The sequence below is a fragment of the Phalangium opilio genome, unplaced genomic scaffold (genome assembly GCF_054372755.1).
Source record: "Phalangium opilio isolate 3A_F unplaced genomic scaffold, DU_Popi_V2 ptg000011l_1, whole genome shotgun sequence".
NCBI lineage: Eukaryota > Metazoa > Arthropoda > Arachnida > Opiliones > Phalangiidae > Phalangium > Phalangium opilio.
In genome coordinates this window covers 9,793,855-9,812,197 of record NW_028324147.1, presented here as the reverse complement: position 1 = coordinate 9,812,197, position 18,343 = coordinate 9,793,855, and the positions used below count along the sequence as shown (strand labels likewise).

General features: G+C 43.0%; 93 non-coding genes across 93 annotated transcripts; all 93 read right to left on the bottom strand.

The window, feature by feature from the left end:
* Positions 1 to 56: 56 nt before the first annotated feature.
* Positions 57 to 129, bottom strand: TRNAI-AAU (transfer RNA isoleucine (anticodon AAU)). The gene has a single exon. It is a non-coding gene; the product is annotated as a tRNA-Ile (tRNA).
* An 85-nt stretch (positions 130 to 214) lies between these two features.
* On the bottom strand, positions 215 to 288 carry TRNAI-AAU (transfer RNA isoleucine (anticodon AAU)). Its single transcript has one exon. It is a non-coding gene; the product is annotated as a tRNA-Ile (tRNA).
* An 85-nt stretch (positions 289 to 373) lies between these two features.
* TRNAI-AAU (transfer RNA isoleucine (anticodon AAU)) lies at positions 374 to 446 on the bottom strand. Its single transcript has one exon. It is a non-coding gene; the product is annotated as a tRNA-Ile (tRNA).
* Positions 447 to 531: 85 nt separating this feature from the next.
* TRNAI-AAU (transfer RNA isoleucine (anticodon AAU)) lies at positions 532 to 605 on the bottom strand. Its single transcript has one exon. It is a non-coding gene; the product is annotated as a tRNA-Ile (tRNA).
* Positions 606 to 690: 85 nt separating this feature from the next.
* TRNAI-AAU (transfer RNA isoleucine (anticodon AAU)) lies at positions 691 to 764 on the bottom strand. Its single transcript has one exon. It is a non-coding gene; the product is annotated as a tRNA-Ile (tRNA).
* An 85-nt stretch (positions 765 to 849) lies between these two features.
* Positions 850 to 923, bottom strand: TRNAI-AAU (transfer RNA isoleucine (anticodon AAU)). Its single transcript has one exon. It is a non-coding gene; the product is annotated as a tRNA-Ile (tRNA).
* Positions 924 to 1,008: 85 nt separating this feature from the next.
* TRNAI-AAU (transfer RNA isoleucine (anticodon AAU)) lies at positions 1,009 to 1,082 on the bottom strand. Its single transcript has one exon. It is a non-coding gene; the product is annotated as a tRNA-Ile (tRNA).
* Positions 1,083 to 1,166: 84 nt separating this feature from the next.
* TRNAI-AAU (transfer RNA isoleucine (anticodon AAU)) lies at positions 1,167 to 1,240 on the bottom strand. Its single transcript has one exon. It is a non-coding gene; the product is annotated as a tRNA-Ile (tRNA).
* An 85-nt stretch (positions 1,241 to 1,325) lies between these two features.
* On the bottom strand, positions 1,326 to 1,399 carry TRNAI-AAU (transfer RNA isoleucine (anticodon AAU)). Its single transcript has one exon. It is a non-coding gene; the product is annotated as a tRNA-Ile (tRNA).
* An 85-nt stretch (positions 1,400 to 1,484) lies between these two features.
* TRNAI-AAU (transfer RNA isoleucine (anticodon AAU)) lies at positions 1,485 to 1,558 on the bottom strand. Its single transcript has one exon. It is a non-coding gene; the product is annotated as a tRNA-Ile (tRNA).
* An 85-nt stretch (positions 1,559 to 1,643) lies between these two features.
* TRNAI-AAU (transfer RNA isoleucine (anticodon AAU)) lies at positions 1,644 to 1,717 on the bottom strand. The gene has a single exon. It is a non-coding gene; the product is annotated as a tRNA-Ile (tRNA).
* Positions 1,718 to 1,802: 85 nt separating this feature from the next.
* On the bottom strand, positions 1,803 to 1,876 carry TRNAI-AAU (transfer RNA isoleucine (anticodon AAU)). The gene has a single exon. It is a non-coding gene; the product is annotated as a tRNA-Ile (tRNA).
* Positions 1,877 to 1,961: 85 nt separating this feature from the next.
* TRNAI-AAU (transfer RNA isoleucine (anticodon AAU)) lies at positions 1,962 to 2,035 on the bottom strand. Its single transcript has one exon. It is a non-coding gene; the product is annotated as a tRNA-Ile (tRNA).
* An 85-nt stretch (positions 2,036 to 2,120) lies between these two features.
* TRNAI-AAU (transfer RNA isoleucine (anticodon AAU)) lies at positions 2,121 to 2,193 on the bottom strand. The gene has a single exon. It is a non-coding gene; the product is annotated as a tRNA-Ile (tRNA).
* An 85-nt stretch (positions 2,194 to 2,278) lies between these two features.
* TRNAI-AAU (transfer RNA isoleucine (anticodon AAU)) lies at positions 2,279 to 2,352 on the bottom strand. Its single transcript has one exon. It is a non-coding gene; the product is annotated as a tRNA-Ile (tRNA).
* Positions 2,353 to 2,437: 85 nt separating this feature from the next.
* Positions 2,438 to 2,511, bottom strand: TRNAI-AAU (transfer RNA isoleucine (anticodon AAU)). The gene has a single exon. It is a non-coding gene; the product is annotated as a tRNA-Ile (tRNA).
* Positions 2,512 to 2,596: 85 nt separating this feature from the next.
* On the bottom strand, positions 2,597 to 2,670 carry TRNAI-AAU (transfer RNA isoleucine (anticodon AAU)). Its single transcript has one exon. It is a non-coding gene; the product is annotated as a tRNA-Ile (tRNA).
* An 85-nt stretch (positions 2,671 to 2,755) lies between these two features.
* Positions 2,756 to 2,829, bottom strand: TRNAI-AAU (transfer RNA isoleucine (anticodon AAU)). Its single transcript has one exon. It is a non-coding gene; the product is annotated as a tRNA-Ile (tRNA).
* Positions 2,830 to 2,914: 85 nt separating this feature from the next.
* TRNAI-AAU (transfer RNA isoleucine (anticodon AAU)) lies at positions 2,915 to 2,988 on the bottom strand. Its single transcript has one exon. It is a non-coding gene; the product is annotated as a tRNA-Ile (tRNA).
* An 85-nt stretch (positions 2,989 to 3,073) lies between these two features.
* On the bottom strand, positions 3,074 to 3,147 carry TRNAI-AAU (transfer RNA isoleucine (anticodon AAU)). Its single transcript has one exon. It is a non-coding gene; the product is annotated as a tRNA-Ile (tRNA).
* An 85-nt stretch (positions 3,148 to 3,232) lies between these two features.
* TRNAI-AAU (transfer RNA isoleucine (anticodon AAU)) lies at positions 3,233 to 3,306 on the bottom strand. Its single transcript has one exon. It is a non-coding gene; the product is annotated as a tRNA-Ile (tRNA).
* Positions 3,307 to 3,391: 85 nt separating this feature from the next.
* On the bottom strand, positions 3,392 to 3,465 carry TRNAI-AAU (transfer RNA isoleucine (anticodon AAU)). Its single transcript has one exon. It is a non-coding gene; the product is annotated as a tRNA-Ile (tRNA).
* An 85-nt stretch (positions 3,466 to 3,550) lies between these two features.
* On the bottom strand, positions 3,551 to 3,624 carry TRNAI-AAU (transfer RNA isoleucine (anticodon AAU)). Its single transcript has one exon. It is a non-coding gene; the product is annotated as a tRNA-Ile (tRNA).
* An 85-nt stretch (positions 3,625 to 3,709) lies between these two features.
* On the bottom strand, positions 3,710 to 3,783 carry TRNAI-AAU (transfer RNA isoleucine (anticodon AAU)). The gene has a single exon. It is a non-coding gene; the product is annotated as a tRNA-Ile (tRNA).
* Positions 3,784 to 3,868: 85 nt separating this feature from the next.
* Positions 3,869 to 3,942, bottom strand: TRNAI-AAU (transfer RNA isoleucine (anticodon AAU)). Its single transcript has one exon. It is a non-coding gene; the product is annotated as a tRNA-Ile (tRNA).
* Positions 3,943 to 4,027: 85 nt separating this feature from the next.
* Positions 4,028 to 4,101, bottom strand: TRNAI-AAU (transfer RNA isoleucine (anticodon AAU)). Its single transcript has one exon. It is a non-coding gene; the product is annotated as a tRNA-Ile (tRNA).
* Positions 4,102 to 4,186: 85 nt separating this feature from the next.
* TRNAI-AAU (transfer RNA isoleucine (anticodon AAU)) lies at positions 4,187 to 4,260 on the bottom strand. Its single transcript has one exon. It is a non-coding gene; the product is annotated as a tRNA-Ile (tRNA).
* An 85-nt stretch (positions 4,261 to 4,345) lies between these two features.
* Positions 4,346 to 4,419, bottom strand: TRNAI-AAU (transfer RNA isoleucine (anticodon AAU)). The gene has a single exon. It is a non-coding gene; the product is annotated as a tRNA-Ile (tRNA).
* An 85-nt stretch (positions 4,420 to 4,504) lies between these two features.
* TRNAI-AAU (transfer RNA isoleucine (anticodon AAU)) lies at positions 4,505 to 4,578 on the bottom strand. The gene has a single exon. It is a non-coding gene; the product is annotated as a tRNA-Ile (tRNA).
* A 243-nt stretch (positions 4,579 to 4,821) lies between these two features.
* On the bottom strand, positions 4,822 to 4,895 carry TRNAI-AAU (transfer RNA isoleucine (anticodon AAU)). Its single transcript has one exon. It is a non-coding gene; the product is annotated as a tRNA-Ile (tRNA).
* Positions 4,896 to 4,980: 85 nt separating this feature from the next.
* On the bottom strand, positions 4,981 to 5,054 carry TRNAI-AAU (transfer RNA isoleucine (anticodon AAU)). Its single transcript has one exon. It is a non-coding gene; the product is annotated as a tRNA-Ile (tRNA).
* An 85-nt stretch (positions 5,055 to 5,139) lies between these two features.
* TRNAI-AAU (transfer RNA isoleucine (anticodon AAU)) lies at positions 5,140 to 5,213 on the bottom strand. The gene has a single exon. It is a non-coding gene; the product is annotated as a tRNA-Ile (tRNA).
* An 85-nt stretch (positions 5,214 to 5,298) lies between these two features.
* On the bottom strand, positions 5,299 to 5,372 carry TRNAI-AAU (transfer RNA isoleucine (anticodon AAU)). Its single transcript has one exon. It is a non-coding gene; the product is annotated as a tRNA-Ile (tRNA).
* Positions 5,373 to 5,457: 85 nt separating this feature from the next.
* Positions 5,458 to 5,531, bottom strand: TRNAI-AAU (transfer RNA isoleucine (anticodon AAU)). The gene has a single exon. It is a non-coding gene; the product is annotated as a tRNA-Ile (tRNA).
* Positions 5,532 to 5,616: 85 nt separating this feature from the next.
* Positions 5,617 to 5,690, bottom strand: TRNAI-AAU (transfer RNA isoleucine (anticodon AAU)). The gene has a single exon. It is a non-coding gene; the product is annotated as a tRNA-Ile (tRNA).
* Positions 5,691 to 5,775: 85 nt separating this feature from the next.
* TRNAI-AAU (transfer RNA isoleucine (anticodon AAU)) lies at positions 5,776 to 5,849 on the bottom strand. Its single transcript has one exon. It is a non-coding gene; the product is annotated as a tRNA-Ile (tRNA).
* Positions 5,850 to 5,934: 85 nt separating this feature from the next.
* TRNAI-AAU (transfer RNA isoleucine (anticodon AAU)) lies at positions 5,935 to 6,007 on the bottom strand. The gene has a single exon. It is a non-coding gene; the product is annotated as a tRNA-Ile (tRNA).
* An 85-nt stretch (positions 6,008 to 6,092) lies between these two features.
* TRNAI-AAU (transfer RNA isoleucine (anticodon AAU)) lies at positions 6,093 to 6,166 on the bottom strand. Its single transcript has one exon. It is a non-coding gene; the product is annotated as a tRNA-Ile (tRNA).
* An 85-nt stretch (positions 6,167 to 6,251) lies between these two features.
* Positions 6,252 to 6,325, bottom strand: TRNAI-AAU (transfer RNA isoleucine (anticodon AAU)). Its single transcript has one exon. It is a non-coding gene; the product is annotated as a tRNA-Ile (tRNA).
* An 85-nt stretch (positions 6,326 to 6,410) lies between these two features.
* On the bottom strand, positions 6,411 to 6,484 carry TRNAI-AAU (transfer RNA isoleucine (anticodon AAU)). Its single transcript has one exon. It is a non-coding gene; the product is annotated as a tRNA-Ile (tRNA).
* Positions 6,485 to 6,569: 85 nt separating this feature from the next.
* On the bottom strand, positions 6,570 to 6,643 carry TRNAI-AAU (transfer RNA isoleucine (anticodon AAU)). Its single transcript has one exon. It is a non-coding gene; the product is annotated as a tRNA-Ile (tRNA).
* An 85-nt stretch (positions 6,644 to 6,728) lies between these two features.
* Positions 6,729 to 6,802, bottom strand: TRNAI-AAU (transfer RNA isoleucine (anticodon AAU)). The gene has a single exon. It is a non-coding gene; the product is annotated as a tRNA-Ile (tRNA).
* Positions 6,803 to 6,887: 85 nt separating this feature from the next.
* Positions 6,888 to 6,961, bottom strand: TRNAI-AAU (transfer RNA isoleucine (anticodon AAU)). Its single transcript has one exon. It is a non-coding gene; the product is annotated as a tRNA-Ile (tRNA).
* Positions 6,962 to 7,205: 244 nt separating this feature from the next.
* Positions 7,206 to 7,278, bottom strand: TRNAI-AAU (transfer RNA isoleucine (anticodon AAU)). Its single transcript has one exon. It is a non-coding gene; the product is annotated as a tRNA-Ile (tRNA).
* An 85-nt stretch (positions 7,279 to 7,363) lies between these two features.
* Positions 7,364 to 7,437, bottom strand: TRNAI-AAU (transfer RNA isoleucine (anticodon AAU)). Its single transcript has one exon. It is a non-coding gene; the product is annotated as a tRNA-Ile (tRNA).
* An 85-nt stretch (positions 7,438 to 7,522) lies between these two features.
* On the bottom strand, positions 7,523 to 7,596 carry TRNAI-AAU (transfer RNA isoleucine (anticodon AAU)). The gene has a single exon. It is a non-coding gene; the product is annotated as a tRNA-Ile (tRNA).
* Positions 7,597 to 7,839: 243 nt separating this feature from the next.
* On the bottom strand, positions 7,840 to 7,912 carry TRNAI-AAU (transfer RNA isoleucine (anticodon AAU)). The gene has a single exon. It is a non-coding gene; the product is annotated as a tRNA-Ile (tRNA).
* An 85-nt stretch (positions 7,913 to 7,997) lies between these two features.
* On the bottom strand, positions 7,998 to 8,071 carry TRNAI-AAU (transfer RNA isoleucine (anticodon AAU)). The gene has a single exon. It is a non-coding gene; the product is annotated as a tRNA-Ile (tRNA).
* An 85-nt stretch (positions 8,072 to 8,156) lies between these two features.
* TRNAI-AAU (transfer RNA isoleucine (anticodon AAU)) lies at positions 8,157 to 8,230 on the bottom strand. Its single transcript has one exon. It is a non-coding gene; the product is annotated as a tRNA-Ile (tRNA).
* An 85-nt stretch (positions 8,231 to 8,315) lies between these two features.
* TRNAI-AAU (transfer RNA isoleucine (anticodon AAU)) lies at positions 8,316 to 8,389 on the bottom strand. The gene has a single exon. It is a non-coding gene; the product is annotated as a tRNA-Ile (tRNA).
* An 85-nt stretch (positions 8,390 to 8,474) lies between these two features.
* Positions 8,475 to 8,548, bottom strand: TRNAI-AAU (transfer RNA isoleucine (anticodon AAU)). Its single transcript has one exon. It is a non-coding gene; the product is annotated as a tRNA-Ile (tRNA).
* Positions 8,549 to 8,633: 85 nt separating this feature from the next.
* TRNAI-AAU (transfer RNA isoleucine (anticodon AAU)) lies at positions 8,634 to 8,707 on the bottom strand. Its single transcript has one exon. It is a non-coding gene; the product is annotated as a tRNA-Ile (tRNA).
* An 85-nt stretch (positions 8,708 to 8,792) lies between these two features.
* On the bottom strand, positions 8,793 to 8,866 carry TRNAI-AAU (transfer RNA isoleucine (anticodon AAU)). The gene has a single exon. It is a non-coding gene; the product is annotated as a tRNA-Ile (tRNA).
* Positions 8,867 to 8,950: 84 nt separating this feature from the next.
* TRNAI-AAU (transfer RNA isoleucine (anticodon AAU)) lies at positions 8,951 to 9,024 on the bottom strand. The gene has a single exon. It is a non-coding gene; the product is annotated as a tRNA-Ile (tRNA).
* Positions 9,025 to 9,109: 85 nt separating this feature from the next.
* Positions 9,110 to 9,183, bottom strand: TRNAI-AAU (transfer RNA isoleucine (anticodon AAU)). The gene has a single exon. It is a non-coding gene; the product is annotated as a tRNA-Ile (tRNA).
* Positions 9,184 to 9,427: 244 nt separating this feature from the next.
* Positions 9,428 to 9,501, bottom strand: TRNAI-AAU (transfer RNA isoleucine (anticodon AAU)). Its single transcript has one exon. It is a non-coding gene; the product is annotated as a tRNA-Ile (tRNA).
* An 85-nt stretch (positions 9,502 to 9,586) lies between these two features.
* Positions 9,587 to 9,660, bottom strand: TRNAI-AAU (transfer RNA isoleucine (anticodon AAU)). The gene has a single exon. It is a non-coding gene; the product is annotated as a tRNA-Ile (tRNA).
* Positions 9,661 to 9,745: 85 nt separating this feature from the next.
* Positions 9,746 to 9,819, bottom strand: TRNAI-AAU (transfer RNA isoleucine (anticodon AAU)). Its single transcript has one exon. It is a non-coding gene; the product is annotated as a tRNA-Ile (tRNA).
* An 85-nt stretch (positions 9,820 to 9,904) lies between these two features.
* Positions 9,905 to 9,978, bottom strand: TRNAI-AAU (transfer RNA isoleucine (anticodon AAU)). The gene has a single exon. It is a non-coding gene; the product is annotated as a tRNA-Ile (tRNA).
* Positions 9,979 to 10,062: 84 nt separating this feature from the next.
* Positions 10,063 to 10,136, bottom strand: TRNAI-AAU (transfer RNA isoleucine (anticodon AAU)). The gene has a single exon. It is a non-coding gene; the product is annotated as a tRNA-Ile (tRNA).
* A 244-nt stretch (positions 10,137 to 10,380) lies between these two features.
* Positions 10,381 to 10,454, bottom strand: TRNAI-AAU (transfer RNA isoleucine (anticodon AAU)). Its single transcript has one exon. It is a non-coding gene; the product is annotated as a tRNA-Ile (tRNA).
* An 85-nt stretch (positions 10,455 to 10,539) lies between these two features.
* Positions 10,540 to 10,613, bottom strand: TRNAI-AAU (transfer RNA isoleucine (anticodon AAU)). The gene has a single exon. It is a non-coding gene; the product is annotated as a tRNA-Ile (tRNA).
* Positions 10,614 to 10,697: 84 nt separating this feature from the next.
* On the bottom strand, positions 10,698 to 10,771 carry TRNAN-AUU (transfer RNA asparagine (anticodon AUU)). The gene has a single exon. It is a non-coding gene; the product is annotated as a tRNA-Asn (tRNA).
* Positions 10,772 to 11,172: 401 nt separating this feature from the next.
* On the bottom strand, positions 11,173 to 11,246 carry TRNAI-AAU (transfer RNA isoleucine (anticodon AAU)). Its single transcript has one exon. It is a non-coding gene; the product is annotated as a tRNA-Ile (tRNA).
* An 85-nt stretch (positions 11,247 to 11,331) lies between these two features.
* Positions 11,332 to 11,405, bottom strand: TRNAI-AAU (transfer RNA isoleucine (anticodon AAU)). The gene has a single exon. It is a non-coding gene; the product is annotated as a tRNA-Ile (tRNA).
* Positions 11,406 to 11,490: 85 nt separating this feature from the next.
* Positions 11,491 to 11,564, bottom strand: TRNAI-AAU (transfer RNA isoleucine (anticodon AAU)). The gene has a single exon. It is a non-coding gene; the product is annotated as a tRNA-Ile (tRNA).
* An 84-nt stretch (positions 11,565 to 11,648) lies between these two features.
* Positions 11,649 to 11,722, bottom strand: TRNAI-AAU (transfer RNA isoleucine (anticodon AAU)). Its single transcript has one exon. It is a non-coding gene; the product is annotated as a tRNA-Ile (tRNA).
* A 243-nt stretch (positions 11,723 to 11,965) lies between these two features.
* Positions 11,966 to 12,039, bottom strand: TRNAI-AAU (transfer RNA isoleucine (anticodon AAU)). The gene has a single exon. It is a non-coding gene; the product is annotated as a tRNA-Ile (tRNA).
* Positions 12,040 to 12,124: 85 nt separating this feature from the next.
* Positions 12,125 to 12,198, bottom strand: TRNAI-AAU (transfer RNA isoleucine (anticodon AAU)). The gene has a single exon. It is a non-coding gene; the product is annotated as a tRNA-Ile (tRNA).
* Positions 12,199 to 12,282: 84 nt separating this feature from the next.
* Positions 12,283 to 12,356, bottom strand: TRNAN-AUU (transfer RNA asparagine (anticodon AUU)). The gene has a single exon. It is a non-coding gene; the product is annotated as a tRNA-Asn (tRNA).
* A 559-nt stretch (positions 12,357 to 12,915) lies between these two features.
* TRNAI-AAU (transfer RNA isoleucine (anticodon AAU)) lies at positions 12,916 to 12,989 on the bottom strand. Its single transcript has one exon. It is a non-coding gene; the product is annotated as a tRNA-Ile (tRNA).
* An 85-nt stretch (positions 12,990 to 13,074) lies between these two features.
* TRNAI-AAU (transfer RNA isoleucine (anticodon AAU)) lies at positions 13,075 to 13,148 on the bottom strand. Its single transcript has one exon. It is a non-coding gene; the product is annotated as a tRNA-Ile (tRNA).
* An 85-nt stretch (positions 13,149 to 13,233) lies between these two features.
* On the bottom strand, positions 13,234 to 13,307 carry TRNAI-AAU (transfer RNA isoleucine (anticodon AAU)). The gene has a single exon. It is a non-coding gene; the product is annotated as a tRNA-Ile (tRNA).
* An 85-nt stretch (positions 13,308 to 13,392) lies between these two features.
* Positions 13,393 to 13,466, bottom strand: TRNAI-AAU (transfer RNA isoleucine (anticodon AAU)). The gene has a single exon. It is a non-coding gene; the product is annotated as a tRNA-Ile (tRNA).
* A 78-nt stretch (positions 13,467 to 13,544) lies between these two features.
* Positions 13,545 to 13,618, bottom strand: TRNAN-AUU (transfer RNA asparagine (anticodon AUU)). The gene has a single exon. It is a non-coding gene; the product is annotated as a tRNA-Asn (tRNA).
* Positions 13,619 to 13,860: 242 nt separating this feature from the next.
* TRNAI-AAU (transfer RNA isoleucine (anticodon AAU)) lies at positions 13,861 to 13,934 on the bottom strand. The gene has a single exon. It is a non-coding gene; the product is annotated as a tRNA-Ile (tRNA).
* Positions 13,935 to 14,019: 85 nt separating this feature from the next.
* On the bottom strand, positions 14,020 to 14,093 carry TRNAI-AAU (transfer RNA isoleucine (anticodon AAU)). Its single transcript has one exon. It is a non-coding gene; the product is annotated as a tRNA-Ile (tRNA).
* Positions 14,094 to 14,178: 85 nt separating this feature from the next.
* TRNAI-AAU (transfer RNA isoleucine (anticodon AAU)) lies at positions 14,179 to 14,252 on the bottom strand. The gene has a single exon. It is a non-coding gene; the product is annotated as a tRNA-Ile (tRNA).
* Positions 14,253 to 14,334: 82 nt separating this feature from the next.
* TRNAI-AAU (transfer RNA isoleucine (anticodon AAU)) lies at positions 14,335 to 14,408 on the bottom strand. Its single transcript has one exon. It is a non-coding gene; the product is annotated as a tRNA-Ile (tRNA).
* An 83-nt stretch (positions 14,409 to 14,491) lies between these two features.
* TRNAI-AAU (transfer RNA isoleucine (anticodon AAU)) lies at positions 14,492 to 14,565 on the bottom strand. Its single transcript has one exon. It is a non-coding gene; the product is annotated as a tRNA-Ile (tRNA).
* An 85-nt stretch (positions 14,566 to 14,650) lies between these two features.
* On the bottom strand, positions 14,651 to 14,724 carry TRNAI-AAU (transfer RNA isoleucine (anticodon AAU)). The gene has a single exon. It is a non-coding gene; the product is annotated as a tRNA-Ile (tRNA).
* Positions 14,725 to 14,809: 85 nt separating this feature from the next.
* TRNAI-AAU (transfer RNA isoleucine (anticodon AAU)) lies at positions 14,810 to 14,883 on the bottom strand. The gene has a single exon. It is a non-coding gene; the product is annotated as a tRNA-Ile (tRNA).
* Positions 14,884 to 14,968: 85 nt separating this feature from the next.
* Positions 14,969 to 15,042, bottom strand: TRNAI-AAU (transfer RNA isoleucine (anticodon AAU)). The gene has a single exon. It is a non-coding gene; the product is annotated as a tRNA-Ile (tRNA).
* An 85-nt stretch (positions 15,043 to 15,127) lies between these two features.
* On the bottom strand, positions 15,128 to 15,201 carry TRNAI-AAU (transfer RNA isoleucine (anticodon AAU)). Its single transcript has one exon. It is a non-coding gene; the product is annotated as a tRNA-Ile (tRNA).
* Positions 15,202 to 15,285: 84 nt separating this feature from the next.
* On the bottom strand, positions 15,286 to 15,358 carry TRNAI-AAU (transfer RNA isoleucine (anticodon AAU)). The gene has a single exon. It is a non-coding gene; the product is annotated as a tRNA-Ile (tRNA).
* An 85-nt stretch (positions 15,359 to 15,443) lies between these two features.
* Positions 15,444 to 15,517, bottom strand: TRNAI-AAU (transfer RNA isoleucine (anticodon AAU)). Its single transcript has one exon. It is a non-coding gene; the product is annotated as a tRNA-Ile (tRNA).
* An 85-nt stretch (positions 15,518 to 15,602) lies between these two features.
* Positions 15,603 to 15,676, bottom strand: TRNAI-AAU (transfer RNA isoleucine (anticodon AAU)). The gene has a single exon. It is a non-coding gene; the product is annotated as a tRNA-Ile (tRNA).
* Positions 15,677 to 15,761: 85 nt separating this feature from the next.
* TRNAI-AAU (transfer RNA isoleucine (anticodon AAU)) lies at positions 15,762 to 15,835 on the bottom strand. The gene has a single exon. It is a non-coding gene; the product is annotated as a tRNA-Ile (tRNA).
* An 85-nt stretch (positions 15,836 to 15,920) lies between these two features.
* TRNAI-AAU (transfer RNA isoleucine (anticodon AAU)) lies at positions 15,921 to 15,994 on the bottom strand. Its single transcript has one exon. It is a non-coding gene; the product is annotated as a tRNA-Ile (tRNA).
* An 84-nt stretch (positions 15,995 to 16,078) lies between these two features.
* On the bottom strand, positions 16,079 to 16,152 carry TRNAI-AAU (transfer RNA isoleucine (anticodon AAU)). The gene has a single exon. It is a non-coding gene; the product is annotated as a tRNA-Ile (tRNA).
* An 84-nt stretch (positions 16,153 to 16,236) lies between these two features.
* Positions 16,237 to 16,309, bottom strand: TRNAI-AAU (transfer RNA isoleucine (anticodon AAU)). The gene has a single exon. It is a non-coding gene; the product is annotated as a tRNA-Ile (tRNA).
* Positions 16,310 to 16,393: 84 nt separating this feature from the next.
* TRNAI-AAU (transfer RNA isoleucine (anticodon AAU)) lies at positions 16,394 to 16,467 on the bottom strand. The gene has a single exon. It is a non-coding gene; the product is annotated as a tRNA-Ile (tRNA).
* Positions 16,468 to 16,550: 83 nt separating this feature from the next.
* Positions 16,551 to 16,624, bottom strand: TRNAI-AAU (transfer RNA isoleucine (anticodon AAU)). The gene has a single exon. It is a non-coding gene; the product is annotated as a tRNA-Ile (tRNA).
* Between the last annotated feature and the right edge of the window lie 1,719 nt (positions 16,625 to 18,343).

Below are 18,343 nucleotides of genomic sequence, written 5' to 3'. Positions count from 1 at the left end.
AATATATTAAAATGAAGCCAAAACTTTACGGATTTCCAAAGAAAAAACAGTACCTATGGCCCGTGGGGGATCGAACCCACGACCGTCGCGTTATTAGCACGACGCTCTAACCAACTGAGCTAATCGGCCACACAGTTCATACGCTTTCCAATATATCAAATATATTAAAATGAAGCAAAAACTTTACGAATTTCCAAAGAAAAAACAGTACCTATGGCCCATGGGGGGATCGAACCCACGACCTTCGCGTTATTAGCACGACGCTCTAACCAACTGAGCTAATGGGCCACACACTTGACACGCTTTCCAAGATATCAAATATATTAAAATGAAGCCAAAACTTTACGGATTTTCAAAGAAAAAACAGCACCTATGGCCCAAGTGGGGATCGAACCCACGACCTTCGCGTTATTAGCACGACGCTCTACCCAACTGAGATAATGGCCACACAGTTCATACGCTTTCCAAGATATCAAATATATTAAAATGAAGCCAAAACTTTACGGATTTCCAAAGAAAAAACAGTACCTACGGCCCATAGGGAGATCGAACCCACGACCTTCGCGTTATTAGCACGACGCTCTAACCAACTGAGCTAATGGGCCACACAGTTCATATGCTTTCCAAGATATCAAATATATTAAAATGAAGCCAAAACTTTACGGATTTCCAAAGAAAAAACAAAACCTATGGCCCGTGGGGGGATCGAACCCACGACCGTCGCGTTATTAGCACGACGCTCTAACCAACTGAGCTAATGGGCCACACAGTTCATACGCTTTCCAAGATATCAAATATATTAAAATGAAGCAAAAACTTTACGGATTTCCAAAGAAAAAACAGTACCTATGGCCCATGGGGGGATCGAACCCACGACCTTCGCGTTATTAGCACGACGCTCTAGCCAACTGAGCTAATGGGCCACATTCTTAACACGCTTTCCAAGATATCGAAAATATTAAAATGAAGCCAAAACTTTACGGATTTCCAAAGAAAAAACAGTACCTATAGCCCATGGGGGGATTGAACCCACGACCTTCGCGTTATTAGCACGACGCTCTAACCAACTGAGCTAATGGGCCACACACTTAACAAGCTTTCCAAGATATCAAATATATTAAAATGAAGCCAAAACGTTACAGATTTCGAAGAAAAAACTGTACCTATGGCCCATGGGGGGATCGAACCCACGACCTTCAAGTTATTAGCACGACGCTCTAACCTACTGAGCTAATGGGCCACACTTTTAGGACGCTTTCCCAGATATCAAATATATTAAAATGAAGCCAAAACTTTACGGATTTCCAAAGAAAAAACAGTACCTATGGCCCATGGGGGGATCGAACCCACGACCTTCGCGTTATTAGCACGACGCTCTAACCAATTGAGCTAATGGGCCACACAGTTCATACGCTTTCCAAGATATCAAATATATTAAAATGAAGCCAAAACTTTACAAATTTCCAAAGAAAAAACAGTACCTATGGCCCATGGGGGGATCGAATCCACGACCTTCGCGTTATTAGCACGACGCTCTAGCCAACTGAGCTAATGGGCCACACTCTTAACACGCTTTCCAAGATATCGAAAATATTAAAATGAAGCCAAAACTTTACGGATTTCCAAAGAAAAAACAGTACCTATAGCCCATGGGGGGATTGAACCCACGACCTTCGCGTTATTAGCACGACGCTCTAACCAACTGAGCTAATGGGCCACACACTTAACAAGCTTTCCAAGATATCAAATATATTAAAATGAAGCCAAAACTTTACGGATTTCCAAAGAAAAAACAGTACCTATGGCCCGTGGGGGGATCGAACCCACGATCGTCGCGTTATTAGCACGACGCTCTAACCAACTGAGCTAATCGGCCACACAGTTCATACGCTTTCCAAGATATCAAATATATTAAAATGAAGCAAAAACTTTACGGATTTCCAAAGAAAAAACAGTACCTATGGCCCATGGGGGGATCGAACCCACGACCTTCGCGTTATTAGCACGACGCTCTAACCAACTGAGCTAATGGGCCACACACTTGACACGCTTTCCAAGATATCAAATATATTAAAATGAAGCCAAAACTTTACGGATTTTCAAAGAAAAAACAGCACCTATGGCCCAAGTGGGGATCGAACCCACGACCTTCGCGTTATTAGCACGACGCTCTACCCAACTGAGATAATGGCCACACAGTTCATACGCTTTCCAAGATATCAAATATATTTAAATGAAGCCAAAACAATACGGATTTCCAAAGAAAAAACAGTATCTATGGCCCATGGGGGGATCGAACCCACGACCTTCGCGTTATTAGCACGACGCTCTAACCAACTGAGCTAATGGGCCACACAGTTCATATGCTTTCCAAGATATCAAATATATTAAAATGAAGCCAAAACTTTACGGATTTCCAAAGAAAAAACAAAACCTATGGCCCGTGGGGGGATCGAACCCACGACCGTCGCCTTATTAGCACGACGCTCTAACCAACTGAGCTAATGGGCCACACAGTTCATACGCTTTCCAAGATATCAAATATATTAAAATGAAGCAAAAACTTTACGGATTTCCAAAGAAAAAACAGTACCTATGGCCCATGGGGGGATCGAACCCACGACCTTCGCGTTATTAGCACGACGCTCTAACCAACTGAGCTAATGGGCCACACACTTGACACGCTTTCCAAGATATCAAATATATTAAAATGAAGCCAAAACTTTACAAATTTCCAAAGAAAAAACAGTACCTATGGCCCATGGGGGGATCAAACCCACGACCTTCGCGTTATTAGCACGACGCTCTAACCAACTGAGCTAATGGGCCACACAATTGTAACGCTTTCCAAGATATCAAATATATTTAAATGAAGCGAAAACAATACGGATTTCCAAAGAAAAAACAGTATCTATGGCCCATGGGGGGATCGAACCCACGACCTTCGCGTTATTAGCACGACGCTCTAACCAATTGAGCTAATGGGCCACACAGTTCATACGCTTTCCAAGATATCAAATATATTAAAATGAAGCCAAAACTTTACAAATTTCCAAAGAAAAAACAGTACCTATGGCCCATGGGGGGATCGAATCCACGACCTTCGCGTTATTAGCACGACGCTCTAGCCAACTGAGCTAATGGGCCACACTCTTAACACGCTTTCCAAGATATCGAAAATATTAAAATGAAGCCAAAACTTTACGGATTTCCAAAGAAAAAACAGTACCTATAGCCCATGGGGGGATTGAACCCACGACCTTCGCGTTATTAGCACGACGCTCTAACCAACTGAGCTAATGGGCCACACACTTAACAAGCTTTCCAAGATATCAAATATATTAAAATGAAGCCAAAACTTTACGGATTTCCAAAGAAAAAACAGTACCTATGGCCCGTGGGGGGATCGAACCCACGACCGTCGCGTTATTAGCACGACGCTCTAACCAACTGAGCTAATCGGCCACACAGTTCATACGCTTTCCAAGATATCAAATATATTAAAATGAAGCAAAAACTTTACGGATTTCCAAAGAAAAAACAGTACCTATGGCCCATGGGGGGATCGAACCCACGACCTTCGCGTTATTAGCACGACGCTCTAACCAACTGAGCTAATGGGCCACACACTTGACACGCTTTCCAAGATATCAAATATATTAAAATGAAGCCAAAACTTTACAAATTTCCAAAGAAAAAACAGTACCTATGGCCCATGGGGGGATCAAACCCACGACCTTCGCGTTATTAGCACGACGCTCTAACCAACTGAGCTAATGGGCCACACAATTGTAACGCTTTCCAAGATATCAAATATATTTAAATGAAGCGAAAACAATACGGATTTCCAAAGAAAAAACAGTATCTATGGCCCATGGGGGGATCGAACCCACGACCTTCGCGTTATTAGCACGACGCTCTAACCAATTGAGCTAATGGGCCACACAGTTCATACGCTTTCCAAGATATCAAATATATTAAAATGAAGCCAAAACTTTACAAATTTCCAAAGAAAAAACAGTACCTATGGCCCATGGGGGGATCGAATCCACGACCTTCGCGTTATTAGCACGACGCTCTAGCCAACTGAGCTAATGGGCCACACTCTTAACACGCTTTCCAAGATATCGAAAATATTAAAATGAAGCCAAAACTTTACGGATTTCCAAAGAAAAAACAGTACCTATAGCCCATGGGGGGATTGAACCCACGACCTTCGCGTTATTAGCACGACGCTCTAACCAACTGAGCTAATGGGCCACACACTTAACAAGCTTTCCAAGATATCAAATATATTAAAATGAAGCCAAAACTTTACGGATTTCCAAAGAAAAAACAGTACCTATGGCCCGTGGGGGGATCGAACCCACGACCGTCGCGTTATTAGCACGACGCTCTAACCAACTGAGCTAATCGGCCACACAGTTCATACGCTTTCCAAGATATCAAATATATTAAAATGAAGCAAAAACTTTACGGATTTCCAAAGAAAAAACAGTACCTATGGCCCATGGGGGGATCGAACCCACGACCTTCGCGTTATTAGCACGACGCTCTAACCAACTGAGCTAATGGGCCACACACTTGACACGCTTTCCAAGATATCAAATATATTAAATTGAAGCCAAAACTTTACGGATTTTCAAAGAAAAAACAGCACCTATGGCCCAAGTGGGGATCGAACCCACGACCTTCGCGTTATTATAACGACGCTCTACCCAACTGAGATAATGGCCACACAGTTCATACGCTTTCCAAGATATCAAATATATTAAAATGAAGCCAAAACTTTACGGATTTCCAAAGAAAAAACAGTACCTACGGCCCATAGGGAGATCGAACCCACGACCTTCGCGTTATTAGCACGACGCTCTAACCAACTGAGCTAATGGGCCACACAGTTCATATGCTTTCCAAGATATCAAATATATTAAAATGAAGCCAAAACTTTACGGATTTCCAAAGAAAAAACAAAACCTATGGCCCGTGGGGGGATCGAACCCACGACCGTCGCGTTATTAGCACGACGCTCTAACCAACTGAGCTAATGGGCCACACAATTGTAACGCTTTCCAAGATATCAAATATATTTAAATGAAGCGAAAACAATACGGATTTCCAAAGAAAAAACAGTATCTATGGCCCATGGGGGGATCGAACCCACGACCTTCGCGTTATTAGCACGACGCTCTAACCAATTGAGCTAATGGGCCACACAGTTCATACGCTTTCCAAGATATCAAATATATTAAAATGAAGCCAAAACTTTACAAATTTCCAAAGAAAAAACAGTACCTATGGCCCATGGGGGGATCGAATCCACGACCTTCGCGTTATTAGCACGACGCTCTAGCCAACTGAGCTAATGGGCCACACTCTTAACACGCTTTCCAAGATATCGAAAATATTAAAATGAAGCCAAAACTTTACGGATTTCCAAAGAAAAAACAGTACCTATAGCCCATGGGGGGATTGAACCCACGACCTTCGCGTTATTAGCACGACGCTCTAACCAACTGAGCTAATGGGCCACACACTTAACAAGCTTTCCAAGATATCAAATATATTAAAATGAAGCCAAAACTTTACGGATTTCCAAAGAAAAAACAGTACCTATGGCCCGTGGGGGGATCGAACCCACGACCGTCGCGTTATTAGCACGACGCTCTAACCAACTGAGCTAATCGGCCACACAGTTCATACGCTTTCCAAGATATCAAATATATTAAAATGAAGCAAAAACTTTACGGATTTCCAAAGAAAAAACAGTACCTATGGCCCATGGGGGGATCGAACCCACGACCTTCGCGTTATTAGCACGACGCTCTAACCAACTGAGCTAATGGGCCACACACTTGACACGCTTTCCAAGATATCAAATATATTAAATTGAAGCCAAAACTTTACGGATTTTCAAAGAAAAAACAGCACCTATGGCCCAAGTGGGGATCGAACCCACGACCTTCGCGTTATTAGCACGACGCTCTACCCAACTGAGATAATGGCCACACAGTTCATACGCTTTCCAAGATATCAAATATATTAAAATGAAGCCAAAACTTTACGGATTTCCAAAGAAAAAACAGTACCTACGGCCCATAGGGAGATCGAACCCACGACCTTCGCGTTATTAGCACGACGCTCTAACCAACTGAGCTAATGGGCCACACAGTTCATATGCTTTCCAAGATATCAAATATATTAAAATGAAGCCAAAACTTTACGGATTTCCAAAGAAAAAACAAAACCTATGGCCCGTGGGGGGATCGAACCCACGACCGTCGCGTTATTAGCACGACGCTCTAACCAACTGAGCTAATGGGCCACACACTTGACACGCTTTCCAAGATATCAAATATATTAAAATGAAGCCAAAACTTTACAAATTTCCAAAGAAAAAACAGTACCTATGGCCCATGGGGGGATCAAACCCACGACCTTCGCGTTATTAGCACGACGCTCTAACCAACTGAGCTAATGGGCCACACAATTGTAACGCTTTCCAAGATATCAAATATATTTAAATGAAGCGAAAACAATACGGATTTCCAAAGAAAAAACAGTATCTATGGCCCATGGGGGGATCGAACCCACGACCTTCGCGTTATTAGCACGACGCTCTAACCAACTGAGCTAATGGGCCACACAGTTCATAAGCTTTCCAAGATATCAAATATATTAAAATGAAGCCAAAACTTTACAAATTTCCAAAGAAAAAACAGTACCTATGGCCCATGGGTGGATCAAACCCACGACCTTCGCGTTATTAGCACGACGCTCTAGCCAACTGAGCTAATGGGCCACGCTCTTAACACGCTTTCCAAGATATCGAAAATATTAAAATGAAGCCAAAACTTTACGGATTTCCAAAGAAAAAACAGTACCTATGGCCCATGGGGGATTTGAACCCACGACCTTCGCGTTATTAGCACGACGCTCTAACCAACTGAGCTAATGGGCCACACACTTAACATGCTTTCCAAGATATCAAATATATTAAAATGAAGCCAAAACGTTACAGATTTCGAAGAAAAAACTGTACCTATGGCCCATGGGGGGGATCGAACCCACGACCTTCAAGTTATTAGCACGACGCTCTAACCTACTGAGCTAATTGGCCACACTTTTAGGACGCTTTCCCAGATATCAAATATATTAAAATGAAGCCAAAACTTTACGGATTTTCAAAGAAAAAACATCACCTATGGCCCAAGTGGGGATCGAACCCACGACCTTCGCGTTATTAGCACGACGCTCTACCCAACTGAGATAATGGCCACACAGTTCATACGCTTTCCAAGATATCAAATATATTAAAATGAAGCCAAAACTTTACAAATTTCCAAAGAGAAAACAGTACCTATGGCCCATGGGGGGATCAAACCCACGACCTTCGCGTTATTAGCACGACGCTCTAGCCAACTGAGCTAATGGGCCACACTCTTAACACGCTTTCCAAGATATCGAAAATATTAAAATGAAGCCAAAACTTTACGGATTTCCAAAGAAAAAACAGTACCTATGGCCCATGGGGGGATTGAACCCACGACCTTCGCGTTATTAGTACGACGCTCTAACCAACTGAGCTAATGGGCCACACACTTAACATGCTTTCCAAGATATCAAATATATTAAAATGAAGCCAAAACTTTACAGATTTCGAAGAAAAAACTGTACCTATGGCCCATGGGGGGGATCGAACCCACGACCTTCAAGTTATTAGCACGACGCTCTAACCTACTGAGCTAATTGGCCACACTTTTAGGACGCTTTCCCAGATATCAAATATATTAAAATGAAGCCAAAACTTTACGGATTTTCAAAGAAAAAACAGCACCTAGGCCCAAGTGGGGATCGAACCCACGACCTTCGCGTTATTAGCACGACGCTCTACCCAACTGAGATAATGGCCACACAGTTCATACGCTTTCCAAGATATCAAATATATTAAAATGAAGCCAAAACTTTACGGATTTCCAAAGAAAAAACAGTACCTACGGCCCATAGGGAGATCGAACCCACGACCTTCGCGTTATTAGCACGACGCTCTAACCAACTGAGCTAATGGGCCACACAGTTCATACGCTTTCCAAGATATCAAATATATTAAAATGAAGCCAAAACTTTACGGATTTCCAAAGAAAAAACAAAACCTATGGCCCGTGGGGGGATCGAACCCACGACCGTCGCGTTATTAGCACGACGCTCTAACCAACTGAGCTAATGGGCCACACAGTTCATACGCTTTCCAAGATATCAAATATATTAAAATGAAGCAAAAACTTTACGGATTTCCAAAGAAAAAACAGTACCTATGGCCCATGGGGGGATCGAACCCACGACCTTCGCGTTATTAGCACGACGCTCTAACCAACTGAGCTAATGGGCCACACACTTGACACGCTTTCCAAGATATCAAATATATTAAAATGAAGCCAAAACTTTACGGATTTCCAAACAAAAAACAGTATCTATGGCACATGGGGGGATCGAACCCACGACCTTCGCGTTATTAGCACGACGCTCTAACCAACTGAGCTAATGGGCCACACAATTGTAACGCTTTCCAAGATATCAAATATATTTAAATGAAGCCAAAACAATACGGATTTCCAAAGAAAAAACAGTATCTATGGCCCATGGGGGGATCGAACCCACGACCTTCGCGTTATTAGCACGACGCTCTAACCAACTGAGCTAATGGGCCACACAATTGTAACGCTTTCCAAGATATCAAATATATTAAAATGAAGCCAAAACTTTACAAATTTCCAAAGAAAAAACAGTACCTATGGCCCATGGGGGGATCAAACCCACGACCTTCGCGTTATTAGCACGACGCTCTAACCAACTGAGCTAATGGGCCACACAATTGTAACGCTTCCAAGATATCAAATATATTTAAATGAAGCCAAAACAATACGGATTTCCAAAGAAAAAACAGTATCTATGGCCCATGGGGGGATCGAACCCACGACCTTCGCGTTATTAGCACGACGCTCTAACCAACTGAGCTAATGGGCCACACAGTTCATAAGCTTTCCAAGATATCAAATATATTAAAATGAAGCCAAAACTTTACAAATTTCCAAAGAAAAAACAGTACCTATGGCCCATGGGGGGATTGAACCCACGACCTTCGCGTTATTAGCACGACGCTCTAACCAACTGAGCTAATGGGCCACACACTTAACATGCTTTCCAAGATATCAAATATATTAAAATGAAGCCAAAACGTTACAGATTTCGAAGAAAAAACTGTACCTATGGCCCATGGGGGGGATCGAACCCACGACCTTCAAGTTATTAGCACGACGCTCTAACCTACTGAGCTAATTGGCCACACTTTTAGGACGCTTTCCCAGATATCAAATATATTAAAATGAAGCCAAAACTTTACGGATTTTCAAAGAAAAAACAGCACCTATGGCCCAAGTGGGGATCGAACCCACGACCTTCGCGTTATTGGCACGACGCTATAACCGACTGAGCTAATGGGCCACACACTTAATACGCTTTCCAAGATATCAAATATATTAAAATGAAGCCAAAACTTTACGGATTTCCAAAGAAAAAACAGTATCTATGGCACATGGTGGGATCGAACCCACGACCTTCGCGTTATTAGCACGACGCTCTTACCAACTGAGCTAATGGGCCACACAGTTCATACGCTTTCCAAGATATCAAATGTATTAAAATGAAGCCAAAACTTTACAAATTTCCAAAGAAAAAACAGTACCTATGGCCCATGGGGGGATCGAATCCACGACCTTCGCGTTATTAGCACGACGCTCTAGCCAACTGAGCTAATGGGCCACACTCTTAACACGCTTTCCAAGATATCGAAAATATTAAAATGAAGCCAAAACTTTACGGATTTCCAAAGAAAAACCAGTACCTATGGCCCATGGGGGGATTGAACCCACGACCTTCGCGTTATTAGCACGACGCTCTAACCAACTGAGCTAATGGGCCACACACTTAACATGCTTTCCAAGATATCAAATATATTAAAATGAAGCCAAAACGTTACAGATTTCGAAGAAAAAACTGTACCTATGGCCCAAGTGGGGATCGAACCCTCGACCTTCGCGTTATTAGCACGACGCTCTAACCAACTGAGCTAATGGGCCACACAGTTCATACGCTTTCCAAGATATCAAATATATTAAAATGAAGCCAAAACTTTACGGATTTCCAAAGAAAAAACAGTACCTACGGCCCGTAGGGAGATCGAACCCACGACCTTCGCGTTATTAGCACGACGCTCTAACCAACTGAGCTAATGGTCCACACAGTTCATATGCTTTCCAAGATATCAAATATATTAAAATGAAGCCAAAACTTTACGGATTTCCAAAGAAAAAACAGTACCTATGGCCCATGGGGGGATCGAACCCACGACCTTCGCGTTATTAGCACGACGCTCTAACCAATTGAGCTTTTGGGCCACACAGTTCATACGCTTTCCAAGATATCAAAAATATTAAAATGAAGCCAAAACTTTACGTATTTCCAAAGAAAAAACAGTACCTATGGCCCATGGGGGGATCGAACCCACGACCTTCGCGTTATTAGCACGACACTCTAACCAACTGAGCTAATGGGCCAAACACTTATTTTGCTTTCCAAGATATAAAATATATTAAAATGAAGCCAAACCTTTACGGATTTCGAAAAAAAAAATGTTTCTAGGACCCATGCCGGGATCGAACCCACGACCATCGCGTTAATAGCACGACGCTCTAACCAACTGAGCTAATGGGCCACACACTTATTTTGCTTTCCAAGATATAAAATATATTAAAATGAAGCCAAAACTTTACGGATTTTCAAAGAAAAAACAGCACCTATGGCCCAAGTGGGGATCGAACCCACGACCTTCGCGTTATTAGCACGACGCTCCACCCAACTGAGATAATGGCCACACAGTTCATACGCTTTCCAAGATATCAAATTTATTAAAATGAAGCCAAAACTTTACGGATTTCCAAAGAAAAAACAGTACCTACGGCCCATAGGGAGATCGAGCCCACGACCTTCGCGTTATTAGCACGACGCTCTACCCAACTGAGATAATGGCCACACAGTTCATATGCTTTCCAAGATATCAAATATATTAAAATGAAGCCAAAACTTTACGGATTTCCAAAGAAAAAACATTACCTATGGCCCATGGGGGGATGGAACCCACGACCTTCGCGTTATTGGCCCGACGCTCTAACCAACTGAGCTAATGGGCCACACAGTTCATACGCTTTCCAAGATATCAAATATATTAAAATGAAGCCAAAACTTTACAAATTTCCAAAGAAAAAACAGTACCTATGGCCCATGGGGGGATCGAATCCACGACCTTCGCGTTATTAGCACGACGCTCTAGCCAACTGAGCTAATGGGCCACACTCTTAACACGCTTTCCAAGATATCGAAAATATTAAAATGAAGCCAAAACTTTACGGATTTCCAAAGAAAAACCAGTACCTATGGCCCATGGGGGGATTGAACCCACGACCTTCGCGTTATTAGCACGACGCTCTAACCAACTGAGCTAATGGGCCACACACTTAACATGCTTTCCAAGATATCAAATATATTAAAATGAAGCCAAAACGTTACAGATTTCGAAGAAAAAACTGTACCTATGGCCCAAGTGGGGATCGAACCCTCGACCTTCGCGTTATTAGCACGACGCTCTAACCAACTGAGCTAATGGGCCACACAGTTCATACGCTTTCCAAGATATCAAATATATTAAAATGAAGCCAAAACTTTACGGATTTCCAAAGAAAAACAGTACCTACGGCCCGTAGGGAGATCGAACCCACGACCTTCGCGTTATTAGCACGACGCTCTAACCAACTGAGCTAATGGTCCACACAGTTCATATGCTTTCCAAGATATCAAATATATTAAAATGAAGCCAAAACTTTACGGATTTCCAAAGAAAAAACAGTACCTATGGCCCATGGGGGGATCGAACCCACGACCTTCGCGTTATTAGCACGACGCTCTAACCAATTGAGCTTTTGGGCCACACAGTTCATACGCTTTCCAAGATATCAAAAATATTAAAATGAAGCCAAAACTTTACGTATTTCCAAAGAAAAAACAGTACCTATGGCCCATGGGGGGATCGAACCCACGACCTTCGCGTTATTAGCACGACACTCTAACCAACTGAGCTAATGGGCCAAACACTTATTTTGCTTTCCAAGATATAAAATATATTAAAATGAAGCCAAACCTTTACGGATTTCGAAAAAAAAAATGTTTCTAGGACCCATGCCGGGATCGAACCCACGACCATCGCGTTAATAGCACGACGCTCTAACCAACTGAGCTAATGGGCCACACACTTATTTTGCTTTCCAAGATATAAAATATATTAAAATGAAGCCAAAACTTTACGGATTTTCAAAGAAAAAACAGCACCTATGGCCCAAGTGGGGATCGAACCCACGACCTTCGCGTTATTAGCACGACGCTCCACCCAACTGAGATAATGGCCACACAGTTCATACGCTTTCCAAGATATCAAATTTATTAAAATGAAGCCAAAACTTTACGTATTTCCAAAGAAAAAACAGCACCTATGGCCCAAGTGGGGATCGAACCCACGACCTTCGCGTTATTAGCACGACGCTCCACCCAACTGAAATAATGGCCACACAGTTCATACGCTTTCCAAGATATCAAATTTATTAAAATGAAGCCAAAACTTCACGGATTTCCAAAGAAAAAACAGTACCTACGGCCCATAGCGAGATCGAACCCACGACCTTCGCGTTATTAGCACGACGCTCTACCCAACTGAGATAATGGCCACACAGTTCATATGCTTTCCAAGATATCAAATATATTAAAATGAAGCCAAAACTTTACGGATTTCCAAAGAAAAAACATTACCTATGGCCCATGGGGGGATCGAACCCACGACCTTCGCGTTATTAGCACGACGCTCTAACCAACTGAGCTAATGGGCCACACAGTTCATACGCTTTCCAAGATATCAAATATATTAAAATGAAGCCAAAACTTTACGGATTTCCAAAGAAAAAACAGTACCTACGGCCCATAGGGAGATCGAACCCACGACCTTCGCGTTATTAGCACGACGCTCTAACCAACTGAGCTAATGGTCCACACAGTTCATATGCTTTCCGAGATATCAAATATATTAAAATGAAGCCAAAACTTTACGGATTTCCAAAGAAAAAACAGTACCTATGGCCCATGGGGGGATCGAACCCACGACCTTCGCGTTATTAGCACGACGCTCTAACCAACTGAGCTTTTGGGCCACACAGTTCATACGCTTTCCAAGATATCAAAAATATTAAAATGAAGCCAAAACTTTACGTATTTCCAAAGAAAAAACAGTACCTATGGCCCATGGGGGGATCGAACCCACGACCTTCGCGTCATTAGCACGACGCTCTAACCAACTGAGCTAATGGGCCAAACACTTGCTTTCCAATATATCAAATATATTAAAATGAAGCCAAAACTTTACGGATTTCGAAAAATATATGTTTGTAGGACCCATGGCGGGATCGAACCCACGACCTTCGCGTTAATAGCACGACGCTCTAACCAACTGAGCTAATGGGCCACACACTTATTTTGCTTTCCAAGATATAAAATATATTAAAATGAAGCCAAAACTTTACGGATTTTCAAAGAAAAACAGCACCTATGACCCAAGGGGGATCGAACCCACGACCTTCGCGTTATTGGCACGACGCTATAACCGACTGAGCTAATGGGCCACACACTTAATACGCTTTCCAAGATATCAAATATATTAAAATGAAGCCAAAACTTTACGGATTTCCAAAGAAAAAACAGTACCTATGGCCCATGGGGGGATTGAACCCACGACCTTCGCGTTATTAGCACGACGCTCTAACCAACTGAGCTAATGGGCCACACACTTGATACGCTTTCCAAGATATCAAATATATTAAAATGAAGCCAAAACTTTACGGATTTCCAAAGAAAAAACAGTATCTATGGCCCATGGGGGGATCGAACCCACGACCTTCGCGTTATTAGCACGACGCTCTAACCAACTGAGCTAATGGGCCACACAATTGTAACGCTTTCCAAGATATCAAATATATTAAAATGAAGCCAAAACTTTACAAATTTCCAAAGAAAAAACAGTACCTATGGCCCATGGGGAGATCAAACCCACGACCTTCGCGTTATTAGCACGACGCTCTAACCAACTGAGCTAATGGGCCACACAATTGTAACGCTTCCAAGATATCAAATATATTTAAATGAAGCCAAAACAGTACGGATTTCCAAAAAAAACAGTACCTATGGCCCATGGAGGGATCGAACCCACGACCTTCGCGTTATTAGCACGACGCTCTAACCAACTGAGCTAATGGGCCATACACTTAACATGCTTTCCAAGATATAAAATATATATAAATGAAGCCAAAACGTTACAGATTTCGAAGAAAAAACTGTACCTATGCCCATGGGGGGATCAAACCCGCGACCTTCGCGTTATTAGCACGACGCTCTAACCAACTGAGCTAATAGGCCACTCAATTGTAACGCTTTCCAAGATATCAAATATATTTAAATGAAGCCAAAACAATACGGATTTCCAAAGAAAAAACAGTACCTATGGCCCATGGGGGGATCGAACCCACGACCTTCGCGTTATTAGCACGACGCTCTAACCAACTGAGCTAATGGGCCACACAGTTCATACGCTTTCCAAGATATCAAATATATTAAAATGAAGCCAAAACTTTACGGATTTCCAAAGAAAAAACAGTACCTACGGCCCATAGGGAGATCGAACCCACGACCTTCGCGTTATTAGCACGACGCTCTAACCAACTGAGCTAATGGGCCACACAGTTCATACGCTTTCCAAGATATCAAATATATTAAAATGAAGCCAAAACTTTACGGATTTCCAAAGAAAAAACAGTACCTACGGCCCATAGGGAGATCGAACCCACGACCTTCGCGTTATTAGCACGACGCTCTAACCAACTGAGCTAATGGGCCACACAGTTCATACGCTTTCCAAGATATCAAATATATTAAAATGAAGCCAAAACTTTACAAATTTCCAAAGAAAAAACAGTACCTATGGCCCATGGTGGGATCGAACCCACGACCTTTGCGTTATTAGCACGACGCTCTAACCAACTGAGCTAATGGGCCACACTCTTAACAGGCTTTCCAAGATATCAAATATATTAAAATGAAGCCAAAACAATACGGATTTCCAAAGAAAAACAGTACCTATGGCCCATGGGAGATCGAAACCACGACCGTCGCGTTATTAGCACGACGCTCTAACCAACTGAGCTAATGGGCCACACAATTGTAACGCTTTCCAAGATATCAAATATATTAAAATGAAGCCAAAACTTTACGGATTTCCAAAGAAAAAGCAGTACCTATGGCCCATGGGGGGATCGAATCCACGACCTTCGCGTTATTAGCACGAAGCTCTAGCCAACTGAGCTAATAGGCCACTCAATTGTAACGCTTTCCAAGATATCAAATATATTTAAATGAAGCCAAAACAATACGGATTTCCAAAGAAAAAACAGTACCCATGGCCCATGGGGGGATCGAACCCACGACCTTCGCGTTATTAGCACGACGCTCTAACCAACTGAGCTAATGGGCCACACAGTTCATACGCTTTCCAAGATATCAAATATATTAAAATGAAGCCAAAACTTTACGGATTTCCAAAGAAAAAACAGTACCTACGGCCCATAGGGAGATCGAACCCACGACCTTCGCGTTATTAGCACGACGCTCTAACCAACTGAGCTAATGGGCCACACAGTTCATACGCTTTCCAAGATATCAAATATATTAAAATGAAGCCAAAACTTTACAAATTTCCAAAGAAAAAACAGTACCTATGGCCCATGGGGGCATCGAATCCACGACCTTCGCGTTATTAGCACGACGCTCTAGCCAACTGAGCTAATGGGCCACACTCTTAACACGCTTTCCAAGATATCGAAAATATTAAAATGAAGCCAAAACTTTACAGATTTCGAAGAAAAAACTGTACCTATGGCCCATGGGGGGATCGAACCCACGACCTTCGCGTTATTAGCACGACGCTCTAACCAACTGAGCTAATGGGCCACACTCTTAACACGCTTTCCAAGATATCAAATATATTAAAATGAAGCCAAAACAATACGGATTTCCAAAGAAAAACAGTACCTATGGCCCATGGGAGATCGAAACCACGACCGTCGCGTTATTAGCACGACGCTCTAACCAACTGAGCTAATGGGCCACACAATTGTAACGCTTTCCAAGATATCAAATATATTAAAATGAAGCCAAAAGTTTACGGATTTGCAAAAAAAAACAGTACCTATGGCCCATGGAGGGATCGAACCCACGACCTTCGCGTTATTAGCACGACGCTCTAACCAACTGAGCTAATGGGCCACACACTTAACATGCTTTCCAAGATATAAAATATATATAAATGAAGCCAAAACGTTACAGATTTCGAAGAAAAAACTGTACCTATGCCCATGGGGGGATCAAACCCGCGACCTTCGCGTTATTAGCACGACGCTCTAACCAACTGAGCTAATAGGCCACTCAATTGTAACGCTTTCCAAGATATCAAATATATTTAAATGAAGCCAAAACAATACGGATTTCCAAAGAAAAAACAGTACCTACGGCCCATGGGGGGATCGAACCCACGACCTTCGCGTTATTAGCACGACGCTTTTTTTTTTTTTTTTTTTTTTTTTTATTATTATAAAACAAAATTGATACAAACGTCAAAGATAATCAATGTTACTTTGTACACATCAGGAAATATCGAACAATTACAACCAGTCTAAGAATTGTCTTATATGCTTTAAAAATTGTTCATCACGATTCAATAACAAAAAATGGGAGCTTAAGGTTAGACGTAGTTCGCGTTTTAAAATAGCGTAACAGCGTTTTTCTAAAATAGCTAACGAGACTTTGGCACTACTAATTAAAAACGAACGTGCATTTAAAACCAGCCATTTAAAGAGTGACGTTAAGAAATGAACGAATTTCACACGGGATTTAGGGCGAATGCCAGCCGAATAATGTTGAAAGATGATAAAAGAGTCCCTGCCGGGCGTACAACTGCCCAGCACACTGTCAAGGGCCAAGCCTAATTTAGTGACAAAGAGGGACTGCCAGAGCCGAATCGTAAAGGGGCAGCGCAAGAAAATGTGCTCTAAAGTTTCGACATTGTTGAAGCAAAACACGCACGTGGGGTTAGACGAAAGACCGATGGCGAAAAGACGCTCAGACGTAAAGATAGCCCCATGCACCACTTGAAGGTTGACGTCGCGATGAGAAGGACGAAGCAAAGACGAGTGTAACGTTGACCAGGCAGGACGAGGCAGGGGACCCCCAAAGAACCGGCGCCAGGCATGCTCACCTGGGGACTCAGCAACGGTGGAGAGCGCAAAACGACCGTAGATGACCTTGCTGGTCAGGGCAGTCAAGTCGAAATCCGCACCCGTATTATCGACTAGTGTCACACTGACCGTACGGCAGAAGCGGCGCCGCGACCGAACGCGGGAAAGACAAGTCTCCGGGAGAACAGAATGGATATATTGAACCGCAGTTGTAAGCCACGGCGGGCAAGGGGCGTCCGAAGCTAGCCCACACAGGTCAGCAATCGCGGGACTGGGTAAAAAACCCGGAACCACTTCGTAAGTAAAATCCCGTAAGCGATACAGACCGTGAAAAAGAAAACACGCACGAGCACGCGGACTGAGACCGGACATGTCAATATGCGGGTTGAAGAATAAAACCGAATTTAATAAATCGGGCGGGTCTCTAAAATGCAGATTCTGAGTGGCACAGAATTCAGACCAAGCGAGCCAAAGCTCACGATACCGGGGTGAGAGCCTCGCGACATACGAGGCAGGGAGCGTGCACTGTAAAATGTCAAATCCCGGGTCCGAGGCATGCAAAGAAGGACACAACAAATACTGAGCCAGTTCGTACGTACGTTGCGCGTCGGCGCCCGTAATATACCGTAACAGTTCTTGCAAGCGAAAAGTAAGTTTCTTCGTGCGCAAGTCAACCAGACCGAAGCCGCCGACCTTCTTCGGACGCGTAAGCAAAGAATAAGCGACCGTATGGGCGCGTTCACCCCACAAAAAACCCAGGGTTTCCCGGCGAAAGTCGTCCTCAAACCGATTAGGTAACGCGAGGGACCGCAGCGAATGCCCCAGTAATGACATGGCCAAAGTGTTGACCACCACGATCTTGCCCGACAAGGAAAGGCGCCGACCTTTCCAAATGCGAAGGACACGAC